The following is a 26564-nucleotide window of genomic DNA, read 5'->3' on the forward strand; positions in this document are numbered from 1 at the left end:
AGAGTAAAATAATAGCATGGGTGGGCTGCAGGTGAATTTATACATTTTATAGACTGTTTTGTGTGTACCCTGCCGGTAACTTCCTCAGTCCTGCTTCTGAAGATAGGCTCACTCAGAGACTTTCCCCTCCTCCTCTGTAAGGCTGGCCTGGCCCAGGTCTTCTCTGCGTCACGAATTAAGGTGGGAGTGTCGTGTTTGGAGAGTTTTTAAACCTGGGATCTGTAGGCGGGCTTCAAAGAGGTCCAAAACCTTCTTAAATTGCATGCAGAGTTTTGTGGATGTGTGAGCATATGCATTCTTCTAGGAAGGCGGGCTTCACTTGTGACTAACAGATAAGGAGCGCTGACGGTGGGAGGGAAACCATCTGATTGAGCCACACAGTTCTTCATTGTGTGCCAGGACCTTGGGCACTGGGGCACCTGCAAGGTCAGAACCAGGGTGGGTCCCGGGAACGAACAGAAAGCGATGGCGTAATGAGGAAGAAAAGTAACACCGTGCTGTGTTGGGAGGAAAGAAAAGGCCGTTGGCATAAAACGAAAGCTCTGTACGCACCCGGTGTTAACGCAAAGCTGCGTTGCGGTGTAACGTCATGTGCTCAAGAGAAGAGTCCTGTGAACAACGTGTGAGCGTTTGTGCAGGTGAGAACAGCTGGGCCGTCCGGAGGGCCCGGCCAGAAGTGGGGAGAGCTGGCTCCTGAGGGGAAGACCCTGGAGCCGCAACCGATCTGTCTCTTGGTTGCAGGGGAGGCAATTCCTGCTGTAACATTGGAGCGAGGCCCCCAGTGCTGGTGTGGATTGTATTTAGATTCTCAAATAAACCTGTTCGTATGGCCTGGTGTGGTGTTTTTCTGTGTCCCACTTCTCCTGCCTGGAGTACAAAATTGAGGAAACAATGCCTTGTTAACAATTAAATCAATCACCTTGAGCCTTCACCCTGTCTGTCCCCCAAAATGCCCTGTTCACCCCAGCGCTCCTCTCCCCCTGCACGGCCCGCTCCTCCCTCTCTGGGGAAAGCTCAGGCCCCACAGGGGCTTAGTCGAGAAGGCAAGTCCTGCCTCTAACACCCCGTGGAGAAGGAGCAGGCGGTCTTGGCTGGTATCCCAGCAGGCCATGTTTCCCATGTCACTGTTGACAACGTGTAGTGTTGGAGAGGCCTGAATTCTCTGCTTGTTGCACACCAAGACAGCTCACTCGATCCCGTGACCATCAGGAGAAGAAATGAAAAACAAGGAAATGCAAAATAAGATGGCAGGAGTACCTTTCAACATAGCATTCACCATACTAAATGTGAACGGGTTAAATTCTGCTGTGTGCACATTTCAAGTTGAACAGTCAAGTTCACCACCAATGTGTTGATTACAAGAGGCCACCTAAGACAAAGAGGTGACCAAAGGTTGAAACTAAGGGAGTGGAAAAACATCCCAGGAAAATGCCAGCAGAAAGGAAGCCAGTCCTGATAGGATGCATGGTGAAAAGCATCCATTTATGGAAGGAGCAGTTTGTCAGGACAAATAGTTCTGTACCTTTATTCGGCTCAAAACACAGCTCTGAATGATACAGTTTATGTTGTTAGAAGTACAATGAGTAATTCATTCCTGACTGCAGCAGGATATGTGAATCCTCCTGTCTTAGAATCTGCAAATCAACTAGGCAGAGAAAGATGGAACTGTTCAGCCAGCACCCTTAACAAACCTGATCTATCAGCCGCCCATGAACTTTGTGCCAAAAACCCCTCTTGGAACGTTTATAAGAACTGACCACATTTTATGCCAGAAAGAAACTCTCACCAGATTCCAAAACGTAGAAATCTCACAGGCCACACATTCTCTGCCTGTAACAATAAAAATCAAAGTTGCTGAGAAGGAGCCTATTGACTTGAAAATTAAAAAACCAAAAAAACCTCAAAAAAAACAACCAAGCAAAACAGAATATCTCCTTCCCCTCCAAGTTGACTTTAAAGAGGAAATGAAGACAAGCACAGACAGTTCACAGACGAGTGAATGGCAGGGATGGCATCACATGACATACCTCGATGGATGGAACCAAAGTGCGTAAAAGGCTTTATAGCCTTAAATTGATGTATTAAGTAAATATTAAAGCTGAACCAAGCCGTTGAATTTACAAGCTGAGGGCCTTCATTGAGCTCAGGCGTTCTGTTCCTCTCAGCTGTCACTGTGCTGAGTCATTCTGAAAAATAAGGACAACATATAATGTGCCGCACCCCCCCCCCCAACCCAGCCCAGGCAGTCAGTGCGGGCAGAGGAGGGACCGCCGGGGTCCTGAGGGGCCACCCTTAGGTAGGTTTGCCAGATGAAATGCAGAATGTCCAGATACATTTGAATCTCACGTATTTGACCTACTGACACAAAAAAATGATTCATTGTTTACCCACTGCTAATCCGAAGTTCACACCTGACCAGCTGCCCTGCATTTTCATTCGCCAAACCCGGCACCCCTGGCTGAGGGAAGGCTGGGGAGGGGCTCTCGTGTTCAGGAAACGGGTGTCGTAGGAGAGTGCAGGAGACCCCGGGCAGCTGTCGTGGGATGGGGAGACCTTCCTGGTTTCTACAGTCAAGAGAGGCTGCACACCCCTGGTGCATGCTCCGGGTTCACGAGGACAAATCAGATCCAGGACTCCTGGGCACCTCGGCACCTGGACACCTGGATCTTGGGGGAAGGCTCCGTGGGGCCTGGGAACTGAAGTTAGGGCCACCTTGGGCCAGGCAGTCCTCCTTCCCCAGGGTCAACACACAGACCTGGGCCGACTCTGGGCCAGGCATCCACGCCAAGGTCAGCTCTTGTCCAGGGGCTGCCCGGAGGTGATGGGACGCAGTGAGGGCGGCGGGCTCCTGGGACGTTCTGGGGTGTTCAGGAGTCTCTAAGTTGTAGCGTTTTGGAATAATTGGAAGCTGAAAGAGACAGAAATCCTAAGAGGGAGATACTAGACTTTATCTGCCCGTGGATGCTCAGCTGATACAGCTCACACCTTAGGGTTTGGTTATTTACCACAAAACACTGACCATCTCGGATGTGCTCAGGCTGCGGAAGTGAGAAGAGGCAGTGGGGCCTGAGGGTGGCGGTACCCGAACACCGCTGAGGTGGACGTGTGGTGATGGGGACCCAGGCTTCTGGACGCAGAGTCCTTCCACCGTGTCCAGCTGTGACCTTGAGCAGGTTTATCCCTCTCCAAGCCTCAGTCTCCTCATCTGTAAAACAACAAAGGAATGAGCGTAGGGACCTCACAGGATGGTCACCAGGCTGAAACGAGCTTAAATGTGTGCAGTGCTCCGCTCGGCACCCAGCACAGCATGGGTGTCCCCAGGTCTCAGCTGTTGTGACTGCCAGATACCCCCTCCCGCCCCGCCCCGCCCTAGGAAGGGGCAGCGGTCCCCAGTGCTGTTTGGATCTTGCAGAAAGGTCTGGCCCAGCCAGTGCAGGGCATGGCGCCCTCAGCTGGGCCTGGAAGCGAGGGTGGTGGCTGTGCGGTTTGGCAGAAGCCCAGAGGCACCCAGCGAAGGGAGCTCCAGCCTGCCTGGTCCTGGAGCTTGTGGACTCAGACTGGAACTGTGCCAGCTGTCCTGGGCCCCCAGCTTGCAGACGGCAGGTCGTGGGACTGCTCGGCTTCCGTGATGACCGGAGCCTCTCCTCCCTGCAGTGAGTCTCTTTCTCTGCATGTCTCTGTAATCCGTTGGTTCTGGTTCTCTGGAGAGCCTTCATGGATGCAGCCCTCAATATGTTTGGGGCTTGGGGCCGGGATACAAATGGAGACCCACATCCCATGTGTTTGCACCTTTGAAAGTTATGAATCAAGCTAACAAAGTGTCCAGTAAAACATGTTCTAGTCTCCTACAGGAAGGCCCCTTGGCTTGAGAGTGACTCTTGAGAGTTCCATGCTGGTCACGGTGGTCCAGGAGGGTGGACACCCCAGTCCAAGTCCTGCCACCGCCACCCCACAGCTGCCCTTTGTGGGTCCTTGGGCCGGGTCATCACCAGCTGCCCCCCTGCTCGTTGGGGGTGGTGCACGGGGAGAAAGGGTCACACTGCGCCGTTTGGGGAGGAACGGCGGTTTGGGGCAGGGTGTAGAGGCGGGGATCCAGGTCAGCACATCCCCGTGGCCCCTCAGAGGGTCTGAGAGGGGCCCTCTAAAGCATGGACCTCCTGACCAGATCCCAGGGCAATCCAGACCAACCATGTGCCTTCAGAGATTAGTTAGGGCCAGTATGAGGCAAGGCCTGGTCCAGTGAAATTTCTGCCCCATGTGAACAAACAAAAATAAAATTTATAGAATCATCGTTCAAAGGAAAGAAACAGAAACCAGAGTCCGTGACCTCCGTCTTCCATCACGAGTCCAGGGCACCCGCTAGTCAGCCCCCTCAGCTCCTTCCGTGATTTCCCCTGTGCTCTGACCTCACTTTGGCCAAGCCGTTTACCCTCCTCAGACCAAGCGGCAGGAAGACGTGTGGATCATTCTTGCCAGTGGGAAGCCTTTCCATCTCGACGGAAGTGCTAACCTAGACCCTCAAGAGGTCCTGGGCCGCGGGATGCGGGGAGTGCAGACGGTCACCAGCCTCATGTGCCCAGCGCCGGACATCCCTGGAGGCGGGCGAGGCCCCTGTCGTCAGGGACCCGCAGTGAAACGGCTCGCGGTCCTCGTCAGCCCGAGCCTCAGCCGGCGTCTCTCCTGTCTTCTCTCCCTCACCCTCGCAGAGAACACGCACAGGATAACGTCCAAGCGCCCAGAGCCCTCTGGCCCCTCTGACAACTCACTTCTGAGCACTGACACAGGTTTAACGTGCAGACTGATTAACTGCTCGGAAAATCCCCGCGCGTATGGAATAATCAAAGAGATGTGTTGCTTTGGAATTAATCATATTTCATTTGCCTTCATGATTTAGTTTTGAATAATACAATCAAATTAGCTGACATTCCTTGCGCAAACGCGAGTTAGGCAGGTGTTTGGGAAAGAGCCAACCGTTTGGTGGAAAAAGGCAAGCCTGGGCTTCTTTTTTTATTAGCGTTAACGCACCTGTCTCGCTGGCTGTTTCTGAGGTATCACTGCCCTTCAGCGCTGTTAGTTACAAAGTGATCACCAGGATAAATCTAGCTACCGTTTGGCAGCCTGCATACAAAGTTCTTGCAATATTATTGAATAGATTCCCCCACGATGGACATTTCACCCCCCTTGACTCGTTTATTTTATAAACTCGAAGTTTGTACCTCTGAATCTCCCTCCCCTGTTTCTAGAGTTGACACATTTTGGAACAAAACTAAATAAAACAAAACCACCTACACACATTTTATTGGCATTGCTGAGTCAAATGCCGAAGTTATTTTACATAAGGAAGTAAGAGCTGCTGAGAATTAAAAACCTGACAGTTCTGTGTTGCGTGACTAGAGAGGCTGAAAATTAAGTCCTTGGTTACTTTGGGTCCAGCAAGTTAAAACGGAGTCATTTCGCTTGGGAAAATGAAGCAGTGATGTGGCTTGAAATGCGCGGATAGCCCCCTCTAGTGGTCAAAGGGGGGCAGGTCAGGGGCTATAATCTGGGTTCTTTGTAATTATCCATCTGGGTCCCCAATTTCCATACAATTTTCTGAACATTTTCCCCACCTTGGATGGAGGGGACGCAAAACTGCCATTCTCTACTTGTTCTCTGAATTACTTTTAAAAGATAATTTTTTTTTGTCCATAAAACATCTTTCTGGCGCAACCCAAATGCTGTGAAAGCAGCCACTATGAAATGTTGTAAAACTTCAGTTTAACCGGTTCTCGCTCCCATCTATGCCGTTCTTATCTGATTTAAACGGTGAGCCTCATGCCCTCACTCCGTTTACTTTGTTTCATGTATTTAAGTTCTTTGTTAATTCTTTCTAAGAACTATTAACTGTAACTAGGCTGGTCCTTCAATCACTTAAAACAAAAAATTAATAATGCTGAGACTCGGTGGTTTCGTTCGTGCAAGAGATAGTATTGTATAAAAAAACGGAAGCATGATGTGCGTTCATCAGGCAATTCCTCTGGAATAGGATCAAGTGAAAAATGGATGGTCTAGCGTATCCATCATTAAGTTACAAACCACTACTTCATTTGTGCTGTGGATTGAAAAAATAGATTTCCTTTCAAGGACTCAGACCATTGCATGTAAATCGTACAACAAATGACAATGGTTTTTTTTGTTGTTGTTGTTTTAAAAACTGCTTAGTGAAGCGTGCCAAGAATTGTCTCCGATAAGACAGCCTATTGAGAAAGCAATTCTTTAGGCTCTAAAAGTCCCCAGCACGTGTGTCAGTAGATTAACGTTATCTCCACTTCTCCTTTCTGGTGGGGCTCAGCAGTGACCACTATCTGACCAAAGAAAGTTCTGCTGAAAATGTTAAGAATGCTGAAAAGATGGGGAGATGGCCCAGCAGCACAGGAGAGCAGATTTTAGAGACCGGAAAAGCTTATGAGCTCATGGGGGGTTAAAAAATACCCCTTGTCCTCTGCCTCCTTTTCCTCCCCTCTGGGCAATGATGTGTGGAACTTACAAAGCACCTTTATAGTTTAGACGTTGGCCCTTCTATCCTAACATGCTGATCATTGTAATGGTCACAGTGATTCAAAGGGAAAAAGATATTCCATTTCCATTTTATGCACGAGACACTGGAAAGAGCGTTCCGTGACTTGCAAAAATGAGGGGGCAAAGCTAACCAAAACACCAGGTATCCTGGAATTACCGTATGATCCAGCAATCTCACTTCTGGGTACACACCCGGAAGATTTGAAAGCAGGGACCCCAGCAAACGTTCATACGCTCATGTCCATAGCGGCACTGCTCGCGATAGCCGGAAGGTGGAACCGACCCTTATTCACTGACAGATGGACCAGAAGGCGAAATGGGGTCTGTCCACACTATGGGGTATTACTCAGCTTTAGAAAGGGAGGAGATTCTGGCACACGCTACCACGTGCTTGAACTTGGAGGACACCACGCTGAGTGTCATACACGCACTGTAGGATTCCACCTATATGCGGTCCCTGAAGTAGTCCGCTTCAGGGACAGGAAGTGGGAGCGTGGTTTCCCGGGCTGGGGAGTTCGTGTTGAATGGGGACAAGGTTTGTTTTGGGGATGATGAAAAAGTCCAGGGGATGGATGGTGGGGCTGGTTGCACAACAATGTGAATATACCTCATGCCACTGAACTGTACACTTTAAAAAAAAAAAGGCTAAAATGGTAAACATGTCCATTTCACCATGGTGAAAAAAGTGACAAGAAGAGGGAAAGAGGCTTCTTGGAGGAATATTTAGGATGTAGAGTCAAAAAAAAAAAATCGCACTGGGCGTGTATTTTGAAGGCACATTTCCTGGCTTTGATCCTGGTCCCCTATTTCTTAGCTGTGTGAGTTTTGAGCCAGGTGCTTGACCTCCCTGTGCCTCCAACTCTTCATCTGTAAGATGGGAATAAGATTGTACCTGTTGCCTGTGGCTCTTGTAAAGCTGAAAGAAGAACACAAGACCTTGCCCAGAGGGAGCTGCAGTGAGACTGGCCGCCATTACTCTCCTGGCCAAGGACTCGCTTCTAGTCAGTAACAGCACCTCATACGAAAGGCGTGTCCTTCTGGCTCCAGGGCCAGTCCCCCATCAGGGTGCGCACGGCGCACATCAGGTTATTTGTTGGATTGAACTGAAAGCAAAGTGCTCCTGCCTTTGGAAGGAAATCATTGCAGTTTAAAGATGATCAGAAAATGCATTTAAGGAACTTAAAGGTGTCACAACATTGTCGATACTCTTCTTATAAGTGAAATTAAAGGATAGATACATGTGATTTTCAAATAAAATAAAATGAAAGTGCACTTAAAGAAAACAAGGCCACCACGTATCCTGAGCCTCAAACCGGTGCTCTGACAGTTAGGGAGTTACCTTCTTCCTCTGGACCAGCAGCTGAGCCGCCCGTCAGCTCAAGCAGGTGAACTTCCACTGAGCGTCTGCCTAAGTGAAAGGCACCTTGTTAACGGCTGAAAATACAGAGGATGGTATCAAACATGCTCCTTACTATACATGTTTCGCCTGGTAGGAGAGAAAAACTTCCAAACAAATAATTACAGCACAGTGTCGTAGATCACCTGCAGAAGTATGTTTGAGGTACAGTGTTAGTGCAGAGGTGGGCGTGAATAACCCTCCCTAGGGCCATGGAGCCAGCAGAGGGCTACCTACGGGAGGGTTTTAAGGGATGTATAGGAGTTTGCTTGACAGGTAGAATGAGAAAGTACCCTCCAAGCAGAGATGGTAGACACCAGTGGTTCTCAAAATTCAGCGTGCTTCAGAATTACCTGGAGGACTCATGGAAACAAATCACTGAGCCTCACCCTGACTCTCTGATTCACTGGGTGTGGGTGGCGCCTGAAAATTTTTGTCTCTGTCAAGTTCCCAGGGGATGCTGGTGCCGATGCGGTTGCCCCAGGGACCACCCTTTGAGAGCTGCCGACTTACATGAAGAACTGGAGCATGAAGTCAGAGCATGTGCTCGGGGAACTGTAAGTAAGCCTGGCATGGCTGGAATTCGAAGTGTCTGAACGCCATGTTGAAAGAGCTCGGGAGAGGCCGTAAGTGCCGGGGAGGTGCGGGCACGGGAAGTAAAGAAGCACACAGCTGTGTGCTCCAGCCACAGAGGCCCCCTCTGCTGCGACCGTCCTGCCAACAACTCAGGAGGTGGGTGTCATCTTGCCTGCTTGACAGACGAGGTCATCATGGAGCACGAGGTTAGCTGATTGGAGAGAGAGGGATAGGAGGCAGAGAGCCTCCGACTTGGTGGCTGAGCGGAGTTGGGCGAACAGCATTAAGGTCTTTGACTTTGGAGATTGATACCAGGCGATACCAGCGACCAAGACAGGAAGTGCAGGGGGCGGGACGTGTCTGCAAATATTCTGTCAGAATTTGGGGCAGATAAACTCCCTCCGTCCCACAGGTGCCTGTCCTCTGCCCTCTCCCCGTTCATGACTTGCTTCCTGGTTCACTTTGTCTCTTACTTTCTCATTCCCTCACTCCTCTACGTTTCCCTTCTGATGTGATGTTCACCACCAGGTTACAAATTCTTAACAAGATTTTCTTCATCCTCATCATGGGCTTAATTCTTAAAAAGAAAAATATAATGATGCAGGCAGACAAGGGAAAAGGGCAGAACTTGAAGTCACTGTTGGAATCCAAGCTCCTTGAGACAGCGTGTCCTCTTTTTATTCTGAAAAATTTTGGAGAGAAAATGGAATACTTGACGCCCATATGTCCATGTGACAATTATTAACACTTTGCGGTTTTAGCTTCATCTCCCTGCCAAGTATTTTAAAGTGTATTTTAAGATGTTTTAAAGTGTATCTCAGACATATGATACTTCACTTCTAAATAGCTGTGTATGTATCTCTGGAAATACATTTTCCTGTCAATCGCAGCAGCACCGTCATGCATGAAAGACGAACAAATCTAATACTCAGTCTATATTCAAATGCCCCCCAATGTCTTCCCCCCCCCAAGATTTTATAATTTTTTTCCAAACATCAGATCAATTGAAAGAATTTTACGGTGAACATCTGTATACATACCCACTGCTTAGTTCTGCGGTTAACATTTTGCTGTTTGCTCTATCATGTACTATCCATCTGTCCGTCCTTCTGTTTGTCCTTCCATCCATCTTCGTTTTTCAGTGCTCTTCAAAGCACGATGCAGACGCTCAGCGTTCCTCTCCCCAGACACATCAGCACGGGCATCGTTCTCAAGAGTTCAATATTTGTTGTTACTGTTTTTCTTCCCCTTTGAGGTGAAATGTACATATGACATAGTTTTCAGTGTCCTATTGGAGGAGTTAAGACAAATGCAGACGCCCGTGTAACCCACAGCCCTGTCAAGTTGCGGAGCATTATCCTCACCCCGATAGTTCCCGCAGGTCCCTTCCCCACCCCCAGCTCCCCACCCACAGGCAGCCGCTGCTCTGAGTTTTCCTACCACTGCGTCTTCCGGAGCTTCACGTAAACAGACTCATACGCGGTGTGCTTTGCGCGAGGCCGCCCTAACGCAGCGCAGCGTCTGAGGCTCACCGTGTTGGGTGCGTCTCGCTGGTTCCCTCCGTTTTGTTGCTGGACGGAACCCCGTCCCGTGGATAGCCGACCCTTACTCATTGGTGGACCCTCGCGCTGTTTCTTTTTCTTTTTTTTTTTTTTTTGACCAACGCTGCAGAGAACGTTTGTGTGCAGGGTTTTTTTGTGTTCTTGCTGTTGATTCTCCCAGATGTCTCTTACTGCCGGTTCGTTTTAACCTTGACCCAATCAAGGTCCCCACGTTGCAATTAGTTGCTGAGCTTTTAGGTCTCTTTTTAATCTCACGTGGGAGGGATCAGATTCCGTGATGTGCCCACAGCCCTGTGACCTGGCTGGCATGAGGAGGAGCTCAGACCTCGACAGCTCCTGAGCCCCTTGCGTGGATTTTAGGTTCACGGCTGGAACGGTTTGGTTGCGCCCCGGCCTCTGGCCCGGGGGTGGGGGACACCCTCCAGGCAGGAAATCTGCGCGCACCCCGCCCCCTGCCAAGTGGCCGCTTTCCTGGGGGATGACGCACTGCCAGCCTGCGGCCGCAAGAGGGCGCTCGCTCGCTGTAAATGGTTTGAATTCATCAGGCCTGGCAGCGGTGAGAAATCTTTTTAAGATTTTTCCCTCGGTGTTTTCCATTCCGTTAAGTCCAATGGTGACATTTGCTCAATTGCTCAATGAGCATTTACTGAATACCCACCACGTCTGATCCATTTGCCACTGTGGGCGGCAAAGAAATGAGACGTTCTCCCGGCTGGTGACGCCCCCACCCGGGCAGGGAAGGCGCGCGCCCCAGGCCGAGGGGCGGCACCCAGCGGGGCGCCCGGGAGGCGGGGCGCCGGCACCGGGCCGGCCCGGGGCGTCGTGGTGTCGGGCGCCGAGGCGGAGCGGCCGGGAGGTTCCGGAACCTGGGGCGCGTCTGCAGAGGCTGGAAGAGATGAGGTGGCCCAGAGCGGGGACGTTTGGAGCGCGTTCACTGCTCTGAGTGCCCTGCGGGTGTCTTCCCGGGGCCGAGTGGCAGGCGGTGGGTTGGAGAGGTGTGGGCGGCGTGACTGGGCCAGGGAACTGGCTTGACTGGCATGACTGGGCTGATGGGACCTGCACTGGGAGCATGCGGGGACTGTGGCCGAGGGTCGCCTCTGAATTCCGCAGCCGCCGCCAAGACCGCCTGGGAGGGCAGAGGAAGAAGGCGTGTTCTGGAGTGCCCTCGGAACATTCTTACTTCGGGCATTGATGTGTTGAAGTCAAATTCCTCGCGTTGTATTAATACTCCTTCACTGCTTTCCAGGGGGGACAGTGGTGAGATGTTCCACCTGTTTAAAAAAAAAAAAACAAAAGGTAATCCTGACACTTGTTAAAATGGTATGGAAGACTTTATTTGGGACCAAACTACCTCACTGCCGGTGAGAGGGGGGCTCAGCGCTGAAGAAGCAGAGACACTGGGGACTTACAGTCAACCGCGGGGCGGGGCAGCGGACGGAAAACCCCCAAGAGGGAAGTCAAGGGTAGGGGTCCTTGCTAAACCGCCTCAGCAGGATTCTTGCTGAACAGGGCTAGGGGATCAGACGGCAAGGGTCGGGGATCCTTTCTAAGCGGACTCAGCGGGACTCTTGCCACTTCCGGACCAGCAGGTGAGGACAGGGCCCAAGGATGAGGCCTGGGGAAAGCAGGGCTCAGAGGAGCCCGACTGAGGTTTGGAGAAGAAGGGACTCTGTGTCCGGCCTCTGGCATTGACCGCATCCTTCACAAATGCAAGTTCCAATATGTGAAGTGGGAAGTATTTCTAAAGTGGGGAGTCTGTGTATATATATTTTATTGAAGTGTAGTCAGTTTACAACGTTGTGTCAATTTCTGGTGCACAGCGTAATAGTTCGGTCGTACATGCACATACATACATTTGTTTCCATATTCTTTTCCATTAGTGGTCACTACAAGGTACTGAATAGAGTTCCCTGTGCTCCACAGTATAAACTTGTGTATCTACTTTGTATATAGTAGTTAGTATCTGCAAAGTCTATATTTTTTTAAGTGGAAGGTACTCATCTTACTGAAATAGAAGCGTGATAGTGGTGAAATGGATAAATACATCTATTTTGATCAAGATATAACCCTGAATCACTTTTATACAACTGTAAAGCTTTCTTGATGCTATACATCAGTGGGAGAAGTCAGTTTGATTTACAAAAACAGATGAAGCAGCAGATAAAGGATTGAAGTGACCTTTTGTTTACACTTTTGCTGGAAGAGATGGTATTAGTGAGTTAAAATAGATGTGTAAAATAAAACAAAAATATAAACTGCTTTTGGTGCATTGAAAGAAGGCGGTGCCTTTGGTCATGACTAGATCCCCAGTTACCAGGCTGATGTGTAGACACACACGCTGATTTACATTGCTATCAGTCCTCCCCCTCACACACATTACTATGTTTATAAAGTATAAATGTTTCCATGAAAATTTATATTTTTCTTTTTTTTCTTGTCCCCATTCTCCTTTAAACTCCCCTTTTCGTCACTAAGGGGCAGCTAAGTAAGTGTGTGGGTTCTGGACTGGACTCCAGCACCATCTCACATGGGCCGCATGGCTTTAGTTTGCCTGACTGTAAAATGGGGTAATAATAGTGCAGCCTCTCAGGAGCGAGGCAGGGCCGGCACAGTTCCTCGCATCCGCCTCAGGCACCAGCTTGGTTTCGGGTTGAGACAGTCTTTGACTCAAGTTTGATGTAAGCTGGAAGTCCAGCCAATTACTCTGCTCTGCGGATCAAACAGGAAATCATTTCCCCACCTTGCCCATGAAGTTTGGTGTGCCCCTGAACTTCTCGTGTTATGCGGTTAAGCACGAATTATCAGCACTCACTTGGTTCCAGAAAACTCAGAGGACACCATTAATGCTTCTTTTCCGTGGGATTGCCCAACTTTAAAAATCCATTTCTCCCTTTAAGGGAGAAACCCCCACAGATGTTAAACACAGAACCAGGGTGTCTAAAACGAGGAAGCAAGTTCCACCTTCAACATGAGGCTTGCAGAGAGAGAATTAACTCGGAAGTGGCCGGGAACCCGGCCCCGGAGGCCGCGGTCAGCAGCGATCAGCTCTGGTTCATTTCTCTGCGTTACCAGCTCAGCGGCCCTGTGACTGGGCCCTGGGTGAGTTCACAGCAGGGTCGAACGCCTGATCTTCTGTTTGGAAAACATTCTCACCCGTGGAATAGTTTATCGGAGGGATCAGAACTCGGAAAGAATGGAAAAAGGAAATGGAAGAGACCAGCCCGACCTTGTTAGCTCCTGGTAGGGCAGGAAAAGGATATAAGAACCAAAAGTTCGCATCTTTTTACCTGAGCAGCCGGTCCTCTGACCTGGGCTCCGCGTCACACCCTCAGGGGTCAGGGTCCTAGGCAGAGGTGTCTGTATCAGTGTCTGGTGGCTCCCGTAATTCACATAAGGTCCCATTCACAGGTTCACAGTGGACATGAGTTTGGGGGAGGCACTGTTCACCCCAGCATGGCATCCAGATGGTCACACATGCCAGCACCTTGCCTGCCGGGGAGCAGGAAGAGTGCGCCTCCACCTTGGTTAACACAGGTGGGCCCCACCTCGAGGCAAAACCCACGAAATGGGGCCCCCCAGTAGGAGGGGCACTTGGATGCTTGACAGTCAAAAAGGGCTTTTCCCTAACGTATGGCCTCATTGCTGCGGGGAGGTCACCAAGGCTCCGTTGGTGTAAAACTAAAAGTTAGCCATGGTGATGAAACACCGTTCATTCTTAGCTGTCTTCTGCGTCTCTTACTGTCTTCTCACTCATCAGTGAGTGCAGGGTGAAAGGAGAATTGACAGATTCAGATTGAATTGGGTCTTTCCCCAGCGAGGACTCTCAAGGCAACACAGACAAGGCTGTCTTCCCTGGTGTGTGTTCCAGAACCACCCGTCCTGGCCTCATCGGAGCTCTTCTGACGGAAACGTTGACACTTAGCATTTGTTTTCTCCCGGGCACGGCTTCTTCCCGGGCCTGCAGCTGTGCAGGGGGGCTTCCTGCATCCCTAAGTCTGACTGTGGTACCAGCCCCGCTTCCCCGTGCATCCTAAGCTGGCAGGAGCCACAGAGTCAGGGACAAGTCAGGGACTGCCCTCCAGCCTCCCTCCCTGTCCGCTGCCTGGTGCCTGGCGCCCTGTGCGGCCGTTCGAGCGGAAGAGCAGTGCCTGTTCCCACTGTGCGGGGAGCAGTAACCACGCGGTCATTTTCCAGGGAGACGGGCAGCCGGCTGCCTGCAAACACACTTTCCTGCCCTACAGAACTGCCACGTGTGGGATAAAAGGACCTTGGCTCCTGAAAAATCAGCAGTTCAGTCACCTCTGTCTGAGCTTGTAGCCAGCCTCCCAGGTGATCCAGGAAGCAGCCCAGGTGCCTCACGGAAAGGTCAGCCCCAACCTTGCTTTTCCCATCACTGGGCACGGGCGTCCTGAAATGCCACAGGCCTGTGGGCCAACCGAGAGGCTTTCCCTTTTGGTGTGCATGTGTTTTGGTTTTTGGTTTTTTGCATCCTTAAGTCAGAGAAGGCAACCAGACAAAAAGATAAGAAGCTGCCGGTGTACTGGGTTACTTTAGGCCAGGGTTTCTCAGCCTCAGTGCTCCTGACCTTTGGGGTGCTCACGTCCTTGCTTCGGGCGGTCCTGGGCACTGTAGGAGGGTGAGCAGCATCACTGGCCTCCCCCCATGAGATGCCAGAAGCATCTTCTCCCAGTTGTGACCAGCAAGGTCTCCAGGTATGGCCCTGAGGGGGTGGAGGTGGGGGGCAGGGCAGAATGCCGCTGGTTGAGAACCACTGCTTGAGCCATGATTAGGATTTAGTCCTAAATCCTGGAGAGGGACCGGGTGTCTGTGTGCATCAGGCATCTGGAAGAACTTCTCTGCTCGTCTGCACAAGTCCCGATTTCTCTCTGTCTTCGCTGCCCACTCTTTACAGAGGGACAAGAGAGGCCAATCAAATACATTACCAGGTCGCTGTGGACGACAGCCCTGCCCCAGAAACAAAGGACCCAGGCTTCCTAAAGCACAAGAGAAGGAAAAAGAACAGCTCCCCATGTTCCTTAATTCACACATTTTTTTGTAGCTGCCTCAGCTCCTCCGTGAAACTAAAATATTAGGAGAAGAGCAGAATTAATTCAAGCACCATTTGAAGTCAGGCCTCTGCTGCATTTTCTCTGAAAAGATAAATGAACAAAAGAGACAAAAATCTGCTCTCGGGGGCCTTGTCCTCCAGCCGTGATGAGCATGGTGCTGTGTATAATGTTATAAAGTTACTGGGCCGCTGCTATCAGACTGTTCAGCTCTTCTTCCGGGCTTTTGTACCCACGTTCCCCCTTATCTCCTTTCCTTGGCTTCACATCCTAAGTTTGCAAAGAGCAGAGAACAGGAGTCAAGCCCAGCGCTGTGCCGGGCGAGCACCTGGAGGTCCTTTGGTCCTGGGAGCACCTGCACCTGAGGAGCTGGAGTTGCCGTGTGTCCCTGTGCGGCCACCAGGTCCGGAAGTTGTGTGTGGGCTTCCCTTGGAGGCTGAGTGTGCGACCTTTTGCATGCCCCCCTGGAACGGGTTGCACACTGGGGATTCCCAGCATGTGGGCGAAGGAAGTAATTGTGGAACCAGATTGGAGCCGGTTGTGCAAAGTATCGATTTCCCCCCTTTTAGGACCTGAGGGATCTTGTCTCCTTCACTCTAGGACCAAGAGAAGGGCAGGGTATGTATGTGGTTAAGCTTGGCATGGACCGTTGGGAATTCATGTCGTAAGAACCAAAGCGATGGGGTTTTAACGCTGCATCTCCAGTTTTCAACAAGGGAAGGCAAAGATAAGCGCCCCTCCCCTTCTGGGTCCCTCCTCCTGGCCCCGCAGCTTAGGGGTCTGAGGAAGAATCAGCTGCTGCTCACCAGAGCTGTGTGCACGGGTGTCTGCTTCCCTGTGTAGCCCAGTGTCGTGCACACACACACACACACACACATGCACGTGCTCAGCAGCTGTGGAGGTGCCCGCTCAGATCGCCCTTCACGAAGGATCTTGTCCTGCTGCAGGACCACAGTTATCTGACAGCCTCCAGCTGTTACATATGCATTTAGGCCCCATCTCTGCTTTTAAGCAGTGGCAGCCCCCAGGCAATGCGCGAGCTAGCGTGGCAGGGAAGAATTTCTGCCCCACGCGGGACCCCTCTAATGGACAGGCTTTGCTCCAAGCCCTGGTGGGGTTGGCTGAGACCCTCAGATCTGCTTAGGGGGGCTGTGCGCCAGCCTCCTGCTTCCTCTCCCCTTTGTCTTTCACAGGCATCACCCCCAGTAAGTCCATCTCAGCATCCACTTCCCGAAGGACCCGATCGATCGACAGACACAATGCTCACATGGTTTCCTTCTCGGGACACGCGATTAAAAAAACATGTGGCTCCCGTTGGAGAGGGCGCTGTGGAACAGTTTCGAGGGGAGGGAGGGCATCGAGAGCAGCTCCTGGCTCAGACGTGACCTCATTTGCTCTCTATCACATACCAGTAGGGAGGGAGAGGATGCATTCACCCCCGCTTTCCAGATGCAAAACCCGAGAGCTTGGAGATTTTGCTAACTTGGCATTTTACAGACCAGGAGGCAGGGAGCTCCCCTCGGGATTCAGGCTCGGGGAGTTTAGTGAACACAAGAGTAGGCTGGCCTGTTTCCAAAGTGGAAATTATCTTTTTTTTTTTTTTTGTAGACCAGGGTCCCCAGAAGGATGTCAGGAGGCAGAGGAGAAAGCGCCTCTTTGTCTTTTCATTTCCCACCGGCAGCAGCTTGCCCCCCTCTACGGCAGAGCCTCGGTCTGTGCTCTGTGCGTTGGCAAACTTGTGCAAGGTGCCAGCTGCCCTGGAAAAAGATTTTTGAAATAAGTGTCCTTCCTAACTCGGCCCCTGAATTTCTTTTCCTTAAAGAAAAATTCTCTGCTCTTCATCTGTTGTTTAAGAAGTTCATATAAGGCCGGTTAAAGGGTCAGTAGAGCCAGACTTCCAGGCCCTTCCTCTTAGCATTCTCCCGAGAATGCAAGGATGCAGCCTCTTTGTGTTACTTCTGAACCTTCTGTGCCTTGTGAGCCCTTGACCTCATCCCTTTCATCCGTGACACTGATCAGCCTCCTCCGAAGAGCCAGACGTTTACTTAAGCATCATCCCCTCACCCTGGGATGTTGGTCTGAGTCTCCCAGAAAACTGACCCCTAACACTATACTGTCACCTACACCCACTCCTCCGTCCAAGTCGCTTCCCTAACAGCCATTCTCCCTTCATCCTGGCTCACCCCGAATCCTGATTTTGTTTGGGTGACCAGCGACGTGCCCAAAGATAGGCTGAACCATGACTGAGTTACTTCCGTAAGTCCATGCTGTTCCCTTGACAGTGATTGGTCGCTGGGGTGGGTGTGTGACCCAGTCTTTGCCAATGAGACGTAAGGAAATTTCTGATGGGAGTTTACGGGCATGATTTTCCTTTGAAGCACTAATGGATCCCAGACTAGGTTGAACCATGTGAGTTGCTGATTTTTGACTGTGCAAAGAATTGGCAGTCCATCCTAATTCATCTCTGGTCCAGAGGAAATAGAATAAAGAGTGTAAAGCAATTAAAGAGAATGTGGAGGGCAAAGATGAGCCAACATAAGGACGAGTCTAGAAATCAATACATGGAACCAAGAAGTATTCAGAGTTGGAAGACCCTCTCCTGCAGATGAAGGAAGGAGTGAATTTCAGCTCAGGAGAGTACACTGTGTTCCTGGAATCATTTAGATAGTTGGATTGATACTAGAACTTCTTGGGTTCAATTAATGAGCTTGAAGCTTAGTAAAATGAGCATTGAGGGGAATGAATTTTCCAGGTGTTTGGGCAGGAAAGGCAAGTACTAGCTAGGAGGGAAAATAGGACCTTAGCCTCCTCCACATTAAAATCCAGGGCTCGAAAACAGAGGAGGCACGCCTGTAAAATTCTGAGGAAAAGGATGTATGACCCAGGGATTTTATACCCAGCCAAGATGTCACTTAAGCATCATGATGTGACTCAGGTGTTTAGGTTTTGAGAGGATCATTCTGGCTGGCATGTGGATGGGCAGTGGCTTCCTGTATAACTCAGAGTGAAACCCGAGGTGTATAAAGCCCTCCCTGATCCAGCCACCTGCTGTCTTCTGATTTTGCCTCATCACCACCCTCCCCTTCTCATTCTGCTCCAGCCACACTTGTACCCTTGTCCTGGAACATTCTTAGCATGTTCCTGCCTCAGTGATTTTAATTTGCTACACCTCCTGCCCAGAAGGCTCTTTCTCCTAGGTATCTGCATGGTTTGATCCCTCATTTCACTTAACTTTCTGGTCAAAGATCATCTCACCTATGAAGCTTCCCCTCACCATCCTGCCCGCTTTATTCTCCATTGCGTTTATCACCACCTAACATGCTTTGTCTATGCGATGACCTCTTCTGGCTGTGAATTCTCCCTGCGTTGGTATGGAAAGGCAGTAGCCTTCTTTTTCAAATATTAGAGAAATCTAATGTTCATGAGGTTTTGTTTGTTTGTTTGTTTTGCTTTTGGAAGAAGTTATTTGAAGATAAAACCCAACCAATGCAAAATGGAAACACTGTAGCAAAAAGATTAATAAAACATCAGTGCGGGAACACAGTGGAGCAATGTTTACAAAACTCGGAAGAGAGGAACTGTGCCTGCATGATTTTATACCCAGCCACACTGTCCTTAGGTTATAAAGGCAACAACGGTGTTCTCAAGCAGGGGATATTCTTACTGAAATCAAACCAACAAAGAAATAAGTTAAAGAACTCAGGACTGGAGAAAATATACAAATAGTGGTGAGCATGGACCCGTCCACTTGAATAAGAGATTTGGGGGAGGGGGGTGCATAATGGTTATTTTGAAAATATTTATAAATCTTGACAAAGCTAAAAAATATACAGCTATCAGAGGCTGGAGGAAGGAAAATGGGAGAAATTTTAAGTTAATTTTCTCACTGTTCAGAGTAGAGTTCAATGACACGGCCTATCAATTCTGACACCAAATCCAATGTTTGTTTGTGTGTTGGGGGGTGAGGGGGTTCCTCGTACCTCCAAGCAACTCTCCAACACCAGGTGGGTGTCCAACAATTCAACTGAGTTTTGACACTGTCTACCTGGAGAGAGCATCAGGTTAAGGGTTCAGCCCCACAAGACTGCTCCCCGCCCCGCCTTACCCCCAGCACACACAGCTAGTCACAATCCAGACTGTCACCTGTGCTTCTGACCCACTGGCTATGGACTGGAGATTCTGATGACCCCCTCCTTGGCTTGGGATTTAATCTGCTGGAGCAGCTCGCAGAACCCAAGGAACATTTCACTTACCTAATTAGCAGTGCATCACAAAGGGTATAACTCAGGAACAACCAGGTTGAAGAAAAATGCACACGGCAAGGTCTGGGGAAGGAGCAGGGGGATCTTCCGTGTTCTCTGAACATGACCCCTATCCCGGCAAGTCCCCGTGTTCCCCAACCTGGGAGCTCTCAGAACCCTGAACCCTGTCCTTTTGGCTTTGTATGGAGGCTTCATTACATAGGTGTGATTGATTAAATTACTGGCCACTGGTGGGTTGATTCAACCTCTAGCCCCTACTTCCCTTCCCTGGCTGGATGTGGGAGGGAGTGGGGCTGAAATTACCAACCCTCCAATCACGTGATTCGTTCCCCTGGCAACCAGCCCCCACCCTCAGGTGCTTTCCATAAGTCACCTCATTAACATAACAAAAGACACCTTTAAGGCTCTCAGCACTTAGGAAATTCCAAAGGTTTTAGGAGCTGTGTGCCAGGAGCAAGGGCGGAGACCCCGAATGCACATGTGGAAAGCTGAATCCCAGCCCTGCACTGAAGTGATGGACAGCCTTTGGCAAATTATTTCACCTCCCATGGATTCAGCTATTTTTTTTTTAAGTGAAAAAAGATTCGCCCTCCCTTATTGATGGTGTGGGAGGAGTGAGATGTGCAGCCTGAAATGTAAAGGGCATCATGAAATGCATGTGAGGGGCCCCCAAGCATCACGTCCCAACGTCCTGGGCCCTAGAGACACCCCGCTGTTTCTCAGGTGTCCTTGGTCACGTAGATTCTGCCTCAAGCTTAGAAAGCACCCTCTGAGCCTAGAAACCCCTCTCTCAGGGCTCTGGCAGGAGGCCTTTTCATGAATTAGATTCTGCAGTCCTGCTTCTTAATGGAAAATCCTTCATGGAAGATATGAAATATAAGAGGAGGGGAGTTGCTGGGACGAACAAGGAAGCCCTATAAACTCTGGGCTCGCCCCTTCCCGGCTCTAGAAGTCAATGTCTCCGTGTAACTCTAGGAGGCAGCGTGGAAACAAGCCTTTGGCTTCCAGGAGGGAGGGAGGGAGCGCTGAATGGTGAGAGAGTGGAAGTGAGCAAAAAAGCCTTCTCTCAGAAAAATAAAGGCAGGCCACAGAAGAAGGAGAGAAGGGGAAACACCCCCCTCCCACTCTGGACAAGGAAATATGATAGAAAGTGTTCCCCGTGACACATCGGCTGAGAATAAACTAGACCCGTTCCACGGTGCTTTCTCCTCCTCCTCCCTTTGTGCACATTTCCTGTGCAGACAGCTGCAGGAGACATTTCCTGGGAAGGTTCTTTCTTCAAAGCCATCCTCCCACCCTCCCCATCAGCTAGACTGGGACAAGCCTGGTGACATTGCCACGGAGAGCGTCAGCAAGGGGGCGGCCAAGCACAACACACACACACACACACACACACACACACACACACACGAGACACAGGAGCCTTCATCCTTGCGCAGGCAGGCGAGCCCCGCCGTCCACTTCCTTTGAAGCATCCCTCTCTGTTTTTTTCTCTTGGATCAAGAAGCTTCCTGTAATACATTGGCCTATTTTTAAACCCATTTTCCATTGGCTGGGAGTAACGAGTGGAAAAATAGAATGAATTGTGGAAAGAAGTGGGACATGGGTATAAATGTCGATGGCAGGGTTTTATAGGCACATGGAAATCTCCCCTTACAAACCATCGTGATTATTTTTAGAATTCGGATGGGTCTCAGGGTGGCCAGGGAGGAGGAACGGAAAAAAGACCATCCCAACGTTTACTTTACAGTTCAAACCAGAGGTATTTTGCCGTCCTCAATTCGACAGTGACATATGTCGGTCACCTGCCGGGGATGAGTGTAGCAGATGCCACAGGGTGACTCAGACACAGTCTGTGCTGTCAGGAGGTTTCCATCCGATTGGGGAGGAGCCAAGAGCTCACACGCAGCTGTGACGGAAAGTTAAGCACGTCCCGGTCACCAGGAAAGTGCATGCCAAGCGTTAAGACGTTCTGTGGGAGGTCAGCAGATGCCTCGTCAAGTTAGTTCAGAAATGACACATGTCGCTTTCACATATATTTCATTGGCCAAAGCAACTTGTGTGACCAAGGGAAGAAAGTACAGCCCTCCCTCGGGGAGGGAGGGACCACACACACCTTGGAACAAGAGCATAGCTTGCACCGTTGGTGCATCGGGGGCACTGATTGTGTAGATTGTGGAGGGTAACCTGCTGTTGTGACTGCCAGCTGATTTCCTTAACAGGGGCCTCCAGATGTCCTAAGTAAACCAACTGACAAGTCCACGAGGAGAAAAAGCAATTATTTACCAGGAAAGCAACAGCCAGACGAAGAGAGTAACAGTGGAAACAAAAATAAATGAATGGATAGAAAAGATGTCAGGGAGGTGGACTTGAAACTTAGCAGGACCTTGAGAGGCCTTCCCAGGGACAGGCCCTCCCCCTTCCCTTGCCCTGTGTTCCCTGCTTCTTGTTTGTAGGAAAGCTTTAGCCTCCTAGGCCTTCCCCAAGTTCCAAAGAGTAAATTTACTCAGAGAAGTGAGCGAATGAAGGAATAAAGGAAAGCAGTCAAGCAAGACAGAATAATAATAGTTTAGCCATAAAACAAAGTCAAGGACATTTAGCTCCTCCTCAAGGGCTGTAGGTAATATCCTGAGTCATATCCAGGAGCTGTTCTGCAGAAACTGAAACCCCCCCACCAGGTGGAGGAAGTTAACTGCATGCTGACCTCCAGCATGGAGAGACCCCAGACTGGTTGAAACCAGAAGGTTGATGACTGGGATTCCCCACACGTCACCCTGATACCTCCCCACCAACCAGAGAGTTGTGCACGAGCTGATCAGTCACCCTACAACGCGCACCCCTAATGTGGCCTTTAAAACCCTTCCCTGAGGGGCGTCAGGGAGTTTGAGTCTTCTGAGCACGAACTGCCTGTTCTCCTTGCCGGGCGCCTGCGATAAACGCTATACTTTCCTTCGCCACAGCCCAGTGTCAGCAGATTGACTTCACTGCTCGTTGAGTGAGCAGCCCCAGTTTTGGTTCAGTAACAGGATCAGTTGAACAAATTAACCTATTAGAGTTTTAGGAACTTGACACAATGTTTCTGGGGCTTCCTAGGAAGAATAAAGGCGAGGGAACTGGGAATTTTTGATGAAAGTAGTGGAGGGGGGATTTACCCTACCAAACAGTAAACCTATTATGAAGCTACAGGAGTGAAAGAGAATGGTATTAAACCAGGAATAAACACACAGATCAAGGGACAGAATAGAGAACTCAAAAACAGAATAGTTGATATGTTTCATTGCATTAAAGAAAACAATGGGGCAGGGGAGTTAGCTTGGTTAATAAACAGTTACTAGGTAGTTTTGGGGAGAATGGTCTCTTTGGGAAAAAAGTCAGTTGAGTCTCACCTAAACTTATATCCCAAATCAACTTTAATTGCATCAAGGAAATACATATATAAATAAAATCAAGTATACACTGGAAGAAAATATGGGTGATGAAGTTTAGATGCCCTCTGAATAAGAAAGTTTCTTCTTCCCAAGTATAAAAACAATAGAAAGAAATCCCTAAGAAAAGAAATTAATGATTGACCACTTTAATTTAAAAAATTTATATATACATACACATACTTTCTCCTATAGAAAATGAAAAGCCAAAGATGAACTGTGAAAATACGTTTGTTCAAATATATTAGCGTCATATCCTTAAGCGCACAAAGTACTCAAACTAATGAGAAGACTAGGATCCTAAAAGAAACATGAGCAAAGACTATGAGTGGACAGTTCATGGAAGAGGAAATGTAACTGGACAATAAAAACCCCCTTGGTGTCCACAGGGGGTTGGTTCCAGGACCTCCCGTGACACCCAGATCCATGGATGCTCAAGTCCCTTATATAAAATGCCCTAGTATTTGCACAGAACCTGCACACGTTCTCCCACATACTTGAAGTCATCACTGGATTGCTTACAGTACCTCGCACAGTGTGAATGCTATGTAGATAGTTGCTCGCATATGCCTAATTCAAGTTTGGCTTTCTGGAGTTTTAAAAACTATTTTCCATCTGTGCAGTCAGTTGAGTCCATAGATGTGGAATCACAGATACAGAGGGCCACCTGTAACTGCAAATGAAAAACCAAACAAATGGCCAACCTCAGCAATAACAAAAGAAATGTTTAGGTGAACGGCGTGAGACCACACGTTTTAACTTATTAAATGAACGAAGGTTAAGAAGATGCAGAGCTGGGAGGCTGCACGGGCGTCTACGTGTATACCTGCCACAGGGAGAGTTTCACACCAGAGAGGAGAGGCGTCTTTGATCCAAGAATCCACTTTTCGGAGCCCATCTGGGGGGTCACTGGCTTCCAGCTATTTATCCTTAGGAACTAGAGATGTGGTCAAAGATTTGAGCACAAAGGGTGTTGTTATGACGTTCCTCGTAGTGTCAAAAAATTGGGAAACAGATAAAACGTCTAATGTCTGGGATTTGATTATATAAACTGGGGTCCAGCCAAGAATAGAATAGTAGATGGCACATGGAAAATGATATTTTTGAAGAAAACAACTCCCCGGGGGTTGCTTGTGAAGGGCAGGGGGCGTGGACTGGTACAGCTTGTCCGCAGTTCAAAAGGGAGTCACTTCCCCCAGGACATTCTTCCAGGCCTTGCAGGGGAGCCCTGTGCTGGGCCGTTCGCCAGAAAGGACACGGGTCCCGAGATGTGCCTTCCGGATGGGGAAGATCTGAGGGTGTTCTCAGGCTGAGGAAAGAAACAGGCAGGACAGGAGAGGTCGAAGGGAAAAGGGAGGGACTCAGTGTGGCCCCCGCCAGACAGAGCGGTGCTGACGTTGTAAAGAGAGTTGTACTGAAGGAAGCCGACAGGAGGCAACCTCGCGTTTCAGCGTGTGAGCAATTGGAGAAACTGTAATAAACAAAGGAGCAAACACTGACGCTTGAAATAACCTGGGGGAACCTCCAGAGGACTGTGCTGCGTGGAAAAAGCCAGTCCCCAAAGTTTACTTGCCCTGTGATCCCCTTTGTGTGATGTGAGGGAAATGGCAGAAGCATATACAAATGGGGAAGGGATCAGTGGTGGCCAGGCGTTAAGGCGGGCTCAGGGTGGAAGGGAAGAGACGGTGGTTATGAAAGGGCACCGGGAGGGGCCCTCGTGTGATGGACAGACTCTGTATCTCGACTCGTGGTTGTGATGTTGTACTACAGTTTGCAAGCAATTACCCTGGGGGAACACCCGGAAAGGGGGCACTATGCATTATTTCTTCTTCGTGGTCTCAAAAATCTAAATGTTGAATGAAAACATTTAAAAGTCAAAATGCATGCCACTTCTTACGCTAGTTTTGAAGTTGGAAGCCTGTTAATTAATTAATTTATTTACTTTTCACCCCGGGGCTTTCTCACCTCGCCTGACTCCAGACGGTTTTCAAAGGACCGGATTTCTCATCCTTTAATAGCCGTGGCCCTTGAGAGAAGCGTGTCTATGATTTCCTTCCATTGGCAGCCATACCAGGAGCCGCAGCCATCCCCAGGAAAGACTGGTAGCTTAGAACAAATGCGATTATGCTGAGAGCCTCTTGTCTCCTCCTGAAACACAGGCCCCCTCCTCCCCTCGTCTTTCATCTGTTAATTTTAAGACACAGATGTTGAAACATGATACAGTAGAAACACAACGTTCACTCTGGGGCCTGAGCATCTGGGTTTGATGCTGACTTAACCGGGTGAACAGTATCAACCTCACCAAGCTTTGCTGTCCTCATCTGTAAAATGGGGATAGAACACTCTCTGCCCATCACTGAGAGCATCTGACTCAGGGGCTGACCAACCACAGTCCCCGGGGCCAGGTCCAGCCCGCCCCCCGCTGTGTGAAGGCAGGGTTACTGACACACAGCTAGGTGCATTCATTCACCAGCGTCTAGGACAGGACTGAACCCTCGTGACAGACTGTCCGGCTCACAGAGCCACCTACCACCTGTCCCTTCACAGAAAGAGTTTGCCAACCCCCGACCTATACATGATATAATGTATGTATGTGAAGATGCTTAAAAATACCCAGGCCTGGGTCGAAGTTCTTGTTGCCATGCATCCTTAGCAACAGACCTTCTCTTTCCCTGAGGGAAAAAAATTGACTAGGCTGACGTCTCACACACGGTCAGCCTGAGCACGTAGACTTTGGAAGAACCTGGATAACACGACCCCTGATGGGGGCCCCATATGAGATGTTATTAATAGTTTTCCTTGCTGGAGACAGAATTTCACAAGCGCACACACTATCCGTCTATCTATGTAGACATGTAGGTATATACGTGTGTACACGTGTGTAGCACAAACACAGGGATAGATGCATGCATAGCTATGTATGCTTATATACAAATCTATCTATCTATCTACATATGTGCTTATAAAATTCTGTTTCTAGCCAGGAAAACTGTCAATATATAAACACACACATATCGACAGATAGGTATATGTATACACACATATATACATACGTGTGTGTGTCTGCTGTCCGTGGACATGTGTGTGGACACGCACACATGCACACTGACCCAGGGAAACACCCTCCCCCTGCTCTGGACCCTCCCTCATCCGTGTTCCTTGGAGTCACCCAGTGTTCTGAGTTGGAAATTCAACACCGTTTTTAGGACGAGGGCTTCTATCTCCCTCCTCCCTTTTGGAGGGATTTCGCAGAGGTAATGAACTTGGGTCTGTTTGGAAAGAGAAGCCGCCAGGACAGGAGAGTTTGGGACTTCCTGCCCCAGTGCCCACCTCTTTGCTATCACCCCGTCCACCTTTGGCCACTGCGTTTACTCGGCTGGAAGAAACTTTGGATTCTCCTCCTGTTATTTGGGACATCCCAGGAGACGTGGAAATGGTCTCAGAGGGGAACCTTGCACGTCTGGGGGGCTGGTCCACAGAGGGGCACATCCGACTCGTTTGTTTGGAACATTATAACACATAGAGTTACCATTGTGGATTTGCAAGAAAGCCTTTAGCCTTATAGTCAGATTTCTGCCTGGTGCTCTGAGCACGGAGGAACGGAGGAACACAGGAGCTTCTGGCTTGGGGTGCGGAGCTGACAGCCCTTGTGTTTCCTCACGGCCACTAGTAAAGCTTTCCTAGGAGTCCCAGAGTGAGCTGGTCTCCAGCCACGGGGG

At 49.6% G+C, this 26564-nt stretch overlaps 1 protein-coding gene across 1 annotated transcript in view; it reads left to right on the forward strand.

Annotated features, from left to right (window-relative positions):
• Positions 1-26564, forward strand: part of RFLNA (refilin A) — a 234212-nt gene that overhangs the window by 41031 nt on the left and 166617 nt on the right. The window contains exon 2 of the mRNA XM_064481295.1: positions 8402-8511. The gene's annotated coding sequence lies outside the window, so the exon portion shown is untranslated. The remainder of the gene's footprint in view (positions 1-8401; positions 8512-26564) is intronic.

Source organism: Camelus dromedarius, chromosome 31 (assembly GCF_036321535.1).
Source record: "Camelus dromedarius isolate mCamDro1 chromosome 31, mCamDro1.pat, whole genome shotgun sequence".
Taxonomy (NCBI): Eukaryota; Metazoa; Chordata; class Mammalia; order Artiodactyla; family Camelidae; genus Camelus; species Camelus dromedarius.